We start from the raw sequence: 7435 nt of genomic DNA on the forward strand, positions 1-7435 counted from the left end.
ACCCTTGCCGGACCCTTTGCTGAGCCATTTCAGAGCGGTGACCCACCACAAGATCACGAAGTGAGGGCAAAACACTTGTTTGTATGCCAGAACTGCTTGGCAAAAGCTCAGGTAGCATAAGACAGGCTTCCCGGGGGGAAAAAGAGGAGGGAGGACTGAGCAGGCACATACAGCCAAAGCCGCTTTGGCCATGGCGAAGCTCCAAGCCCCGCTACATCGCTTCATTAGTGGGCATTAAGTGGCACTCAGGATTGCAACAGCAGTGCTCTTGCTCATACGTTTTATTACTCTTGAGAAAATTCAATGCTCCTTTAAGGCAACACCCCTTCTCAGTGAATACTCTCAGCATTAATAAATCAGAGATAAATGAAACAACCATGATAGAGCCATATTTTTGCTAATGAGTAGAAAAGGCAGGGGCCTAGGAGCAGACTTAGCCAGCAGCTGCTGCAGGAGAGGCAGAGCCAGCACAGGACACATTCTTGTGAGGATTAGTTCATGTTTATTTAACACTATATTCTCAAAGAGCTAGGCAAGCATTATGCATTATCCTGTAGCTGAAGCCAGCCTTAAAAAAAAAAAAAAAATCCATGACTGTTTTGTTGAACAGGATAATTCCCCTCCTCTCAAATTCAGACAGCCATTTCCCAGCACTGGTTGTGTTTGCAGGGACTCTCTCCATCCGCTTTGCATTATGTGACCCAATCTGATGCTCTTGCACATTTAAAGTAAATTTAGGACACCCTAAATTTACTTTACACCTGGCACTGTGTCCTGCCACAAGGTTTTAGGAGAGCAGAACTCTGCACCTTCCTCCCTGGCCAGGTGTTGCTGCTGCCGGAGGAGCTGCGGTCAGTGGCTGCTACGACCAAGAGAGAAGAAATCCCAGGCAAGTCAATTCTCTTCATACCCAGGTGACAGCCTCTGGCTCTTCACAGATATCTGGGCGAACACCCAAGACCCAGGTCCTGGCCCTCTGCACAGCCTGTGGCATGCTGCAAGTAGCAGAGCCAGAGTCCTGAACAAAAGCCTCAGCTAGCACAATGACGAGAGTATCACTTTTAGAGTCAACTTCGTTTTAGGGGACAAAAGATATGTTTGGAAGCATGAAGTAATAATAAAAAAAACATTATCAGTGTTGAATACAATCCTCGGACTCAATGGAAGTTAAAAAGGCCTTTAGGGTTTTAGAGGTAGCATAGCTCCACTCACCGCTGCAACACCGACAACACCAAGCTCTGACCTTTGAGACCAAGCGGTGGTTGCAGTGAAGCAAGACGTAGGCTCCAGCCACGTGCAGGTAACTGAAGGAGGTCGACAGCCATTTTTGAAAACCCAAAGTGAAGTTATCTTATTTCTTTTTCTCAGGTGTCAGCCTTTGGTTCATGTGATGGCCGTGGTCTGGGAAGTGGCATGGTTAACATCACCCACTGCCCCTCCACCCAGCGGGGCACAGCGACCTCACCCTTTTGTCAAAATGGGAAACGCTCGCTTATGATGATTATAAAATGAGCCAACATCTTATGCTTATGAAGGGATCGTGCAGTTAAACATCTGAAAAGGCTCTGAGGACACCCCTTTCCAAAATACTGAAGTTAGCAGTGAGTAGAACTAGAAACTGAGCATTTAATTCCCTTTCCTACCTAAAAACTGCAGATATTAACACACAACAAATTAATTTCAAAAAAACTACAGTAAAGTATAAAGGTTTTGAGCATCACTACTAGTCTTCTGCCTTGCCCTGTTGAAACAAATCTAGCAAAACGTTTTGGCCTTGGGTGTATTGGGTAGCTGCAGAGGAACCTGTCAAACTCTCATTACAAATATTTAGCAGTAATAGAAGTTGGATGAAAAGAAATAGTAAGTACATTACTAAATACGCCAACTTAACATATAATTTTAAATTAAAGGACATTGTAAGGCCTAAACTTACTATTTAAAAATAATGTCATAAATCTTTGGCATCAATAAGCTCTAGCTTTAATGAGCTAAAGAAAAGTATTTCACAATTCTGTCTAAAAGGCAGAGGAGCCTTTAGCTTCCAGCATCAGCCCAAGCGATGGTTGGGACTCCATGAATTATCAACGTTCACTCAGCACAATGAGCCGAGGACGGGTACTGACGTACTTCTACCACCAGTACTTCCAGGTCCTACCCTGCAAGAGCAGCTCTTGTTTTGAGTTTAGGTTAGCTACCAGGTGCAGGGACAGTTTCTTTACTTGAACTAGATGCTTCACAGCTAAGAAACCTCAACTCAGGCTTTTCTCAAGAGCAGGAAGTTTTCTTTCCCTCTTAGACCTCTTGTATTTAAAAAAAAAAAGATAAAAAAAAAGATAAATCTACATAATACCATATTTATAGAGAAACTGAAGTAGCCACACAGAATCAGCACTCTTAATCCAACAGGGTGTTCAAATGCAAGACAAAGTCTGATGCTTACTAGAATTTGGCAGGCAGCTGCTTAAATGCATTCAAAAATCCCTCGAGCACTTCCATACCTACAAAAGCCTGGCTAAGTGATTCAACAAGTTAAGATTTCTGTTGTTTAGCACTATTAGACATGCTTTAACACTGTTTCTGCCTTGTGCATCCTGCAAAAAGGAGTTGGATTTAAGCAATGAACAATCATAAGACATCATTTTTATGAATTTTTGTTTGGACTTCAACGTCCATCCAGATAGGTTCATGAAAATCCCAAATAAAAATTTTATCATCTAGCAACAAATGTCACTGAATTTCCTGGCAGAATGAAAGCAAGGTAATCTAAGACTAAAGCTAAACGACTACTAACTAGAATCATATACATATATAACTTCCAATAAGGGGTGTTTTGGCTTCAAACTTAGTGTTCACACAAAAACTAACGTGAAGGAATCTTCTTCACTTGCAGAAACAAAGCTAGACTGAAGTCCATCAAAATCTGTTACTTTTCAATTTAAGTGCTACTTGAAATCAATTCATCCTGAACAGAAAGAAGCAAACCTGCAGGAAAGAATAAAGAAAAACAAGCACTGGCAGGCTAGTGGATTTTTATAAAGCGATCCTATGATTCAGGAAGTACTGCCCCGAAACACACACAGCCAACCACCCCAGTATCGCAGGCACCTCCATCATTCAACGGTGCAGACCCTTATTTGCTTGGGCTGAAGATGTTCACCTTCTGGAATTCAAAGCACTTTCTTCAAGCACACTCCTGCTAAATTATTAAGAAGGATTATCTGCTGTCGTTCCACAGAAGGAAAAGATTAAGTTCCTCCAGACAACTACCAAGAACATACCACGCACGGGCCAGGTCTGAGGAACTGCAGGGATGCTAAACCAGTCTGCTCTGCAAAAGCGGCATGCGAGTTGGCCCTTCCTTCGGTTGCCAGGTCACGTCCCTCTGCCTACGGCTGCATGTTTCTACCCAGCACTTCAGCGATGGACATAAGCACAGTAGATGTATTTTTACTTTACGTGAGCAGACCATCTGCTCGGCATAAACACAGACTAGCAGATACTCCCTGGAAGATTTGCATGCACGCACAGCGGGCCAGAGCTGGGTTTCCTTACGTCTGGTACCCTCACCAGAGGTGCTGTGCCAGTGTCGCCACCAAATCCTTGTTTGTGACTTCTGTGTGGACAGTCCTCAAACCCCAGCGAGACAAGATTTCCAGGAAAAAAAATTTTAATGACACCCTGGCACACTCGCTCACTTGTAAATAAATAGGATCAAACAAAGCCCAGACAGAATTTTAAGAGCTACTCAAAATGCAGGATAGGCGCACGCCAGCTGTGACTGAGCATCACTGGACTCAAAACAGACACGAACTCTGCTATTGTCTGGGGAGTATCACTTCAAGAGCGCCAGCGGGAGTTTTCACAGCTATAAGTCTCTCTACCTTGCGCCATCTGGCACTGGGGATTTGATTTACATTAAACTATTCAATCTGGACCAGCCAAAGGTCTAATTCCAACAAAGCAGTAAAGATTTCCCTTCTGCATTTTATTTTAAGCTTACTGCGTTTTTAGGTTACTGGTCTCGCAGGGAATGTTCCACGCAGACACCCCTGTTAACAAGCTCCTTTTATTTAATACAATAAAACTGCAACTGGATTTGAAAACATCATGAATTCATTACTAAGAATCTCAAAGAGGCGCTTCTAGGACCTAGGGCAACATTATCAAAGCAACAGGAGCCAAATTTTTAAAGATATTTGAATGCTTGGCTTGATACCACCTAGGTACTGCTTCAAGTCTGGTCATGGAATAGAAACAATTAGGTTGGAAGGACCCTTCGGAGGTCATTTGATTTAACCCAACTTAGATCAGGTTGCTCAGGCCCACAGTCCCACGTAACGTCAGTGAGGACCAAATCTCTTCACCCTGCCTGGGCTCAGACTAGTTCCTTTGCACCCAGAGGAGCAACTGGAAAGCTGGGGTGTTAACTGTGCTGCCTGCACCAATACAACCACTTCTGCTATGCATGCAATACAAGTATACCTCTATATGCTATTTGTTACACTCTGTTTATCCCGTTTAATGCTCCTGCTCCTTCCAAGAATCCCACACAGGTTCATTTATGACAAGCAATAAATAAACCCCAGAAGATGTGGTTCTCCTCATTTCTGGTATGTTATGCAAACCGATGGAGCTTGGAGTTCACAGTCACGAGCAGAACAGTGATCATTTCACCTCCATTCCTGTACCATTCATCACATCCCATAGGAGTGCTGCCCAAAACTGCCAGCACTTAATTCCCTAGTGTTTGGAGCGAGCGAGACACTTAATGGGGAATCTAGGACAAAATGACTGATTTTGTGGCTTGGTCTGAAAATAATGTAATAATATGGCTGGAAACAGGCTCTGATGCTACATTACATCATTTCACAATAGTCCATAACGCCTTTTGATCTAGGCGTTACGTTTTTCTGTAATTTCTACCAGAACCACAAGCATTGAGCCTAGGAGCCCCTCGTGGGCTCCTGGTCACTCAGGGACATGCACAAGCTCAAGACTTTGAGCTCCTCATTATTTAAACTCCTTCAGTAGCAGCTTCCTTCTGTGCACAAAACAGCCCTCCTCAGCCAGCTCCCCCTGCACAATCTCCTAGGCTGCTGCATCTTGAGGATACGCTCTTAGTCTGCTATACAGACCCCACTTGCCTCCAAAGCACACCCCGAGCGCTAATGAGCTTCTCTCGGGGACATCACTCTGGAGAAAGGAGTTTGTCAGTGCCTGGACTTTCTTCTCCAGTAAATCTGTCCAGGACAGTGTGCCTGACCAGCACACCCCCACAGTGGAGGAGGGCAAAAAACAGTAAGCCTGGGGAAGAATGTATTGTAAAGAAAGCTGAATTTATCTCAACACCAGGGAGACCGGAGGGTAACCTTGGGTTTAGGTAAGACAGCTGCGCCAGTGAATCATCAGGTGCCCTGAGACAATTAACAAATAATGTCTTCCTGAGCTAGCCAGACCAGCATGGGGGGAGCATATACATGGCTGAGCCCAAAGTATAAAAACTGGACAATTAATAAAGTAAACTTTGAAGAAAGCAAAGGGCCTGAGCTGGCTTCAATCTGCGTCTTCCGTCCCGGTGACTGACGGCACCGAGCACCGTGACAGTGAGCATACAGAGACCAGTAACAGGCATCACGTTTCTATTTGGATTCAACTGTACACTGCAATTGCTGTATTATGCTTGTGCAGCGATTTCAGTATGTTGCTGTATTACCCTGCTAAATCAAAATCCCATGGAACACCAAATATATCAAACAAGTAAATTTGATATTAAGTGCTCCTCGTGTGGAATATCTAACAAGAGCCTGGCCAGAGCACATTGGACTCGGACAGCCAGGAAGACAGCACTGTCGCACACAACCTGGGAAAACCCATCCTGGCATTCAGCCCTCCTCCCAAAGGCTCACCCCACAGTGCTCACCCAATTTTTCCTCAGCTCTGAAATTCTGAAAACATCATTCTAAGAAATGCACTTGCACCTTGTCCCCAGCTCTGCACTTCATTTTCCGTTACACCCAGATTGAGGTGTGCACACCACAGGACTAAAAGCCTGAAAGCCAAAAACACAGAATCACAGTAATTAACACTTTGGCCTCCCGCCACGAAGGATCAGGATTTGAAACAGACCCCAAAAGGATATTAAGAAATGAGAGAGCAAAATGTAGTTCTACCTGCGCAGCAAGCAGCAGTTATTTATTTGAAATGAAAACACTTACTGTTAGTGAAATCCTTTTCTACTTGTATCCCTGATCTTCTGCACACTTGAAGTTTGACTTGTCAGCCTTCCAGCAGCAGCAATGTTAACGTTTTGCATGCGAGTCGCTTTCTGGGCTGTTCTTTTACCCTACCGTTCTCGATACGTTACTGAAATCATAGATTTCACAGGAGCTGGTACCGGAATAAAGTGTCTCTAAAGCATACTGCAAAAGGCACGGCTTCCTGCTGCCCCAGATACAGCAGTTCCTCCAGGGAATGGCAAACAAGAATCTCTAAGAGGGTTTTGCTGTTAAATCTTTTCTTGTTAAGACGTGGAAGAGAAAATCTGCTTTGTGACAGTAGCACTGCAGGGAGTTAAAACCAAAGGGTCACAATAGAGGCACATTTACAACAAGAAGCTCGCTAGAGGAGAGATCTAATACCTTGCAAATGCCGAACACGGCAAGTTTCCAATAGGCAGCTGTTCCTCCAGAAAACAAAAAAAACCCCCAACAACTCATCATACATGCAGGCCCGCTGCCATTTCCGAATTAGAATAAACAGCTACACAGAAAACGTTATGTAGTGACTAAAAAAAACAGCCAGAAATTCAGCCTAGTGTAGTACAAATGCTGGGAGAGGGGAATTCGAGCCTGCCTCCATTTCCTAGACACTGTCCTCATTACTGAGCAGCAACACTCGGCTGTCGATAAAACCCAGTCCCTCCGCCTACATCATTATAGGAGACACTAACAAATAACTTTTTAGAGGCTATTGCAAACAAGGTGCTTTAAAAAAAAAAAAAGCTTGAAAGGAACATTCCTTCCTTAGTTGGCAGGCAAGCGCCCCAAACTCGCTTCCCAAATTTAAAATTTGAGCCAACATGGCTCCTTTTCCTTTTCTTTCTCAATGGTGTTTTCCAGCATGAGACATCCAGGTTCGACTCAAAAAACCCACTGCTGCTGCTTCAAGCTAGTAACATTTAAAATGGATTCTGGCACAGATGTCTGCTCTTACATCCACAGTAATAACTTGAAAACGAGAAATTAAAAACTTAATTAAAAGCTAACGTTGGAAAACTGAGCAGCTCCCATTCCTACCTTTCTGCAAGGAGGAAAGCGTGGGTGGGGGGACATAGTGTGAGACACGAAGCTCTAAGTCTTTTTGCAACACCCTGCATTGAAGCCATCAGACATGCTGTGACTGGTTAAAAAAACCAGGAAGACAGGAGTGGTACCGC

The sequence above is a fragment of the Pygoscelis adeliae genome, unplaced genomic scaffold, assembly GCF_000699105.1.
Source record: "Pygoscelis adeliae isolate BGI_AS28 unplaced genomic scaffold, ASM69910v1 Scaffold85, whole genome shotgun sequence".
Classification (NCBI taxonomy): domain Eukaryota; kingdom Metazoa; phylum Chordata; class Aves; order Sphenisciformes; family Spheniscidae; genus Pygoscelis; species Pygoscelis adeliae.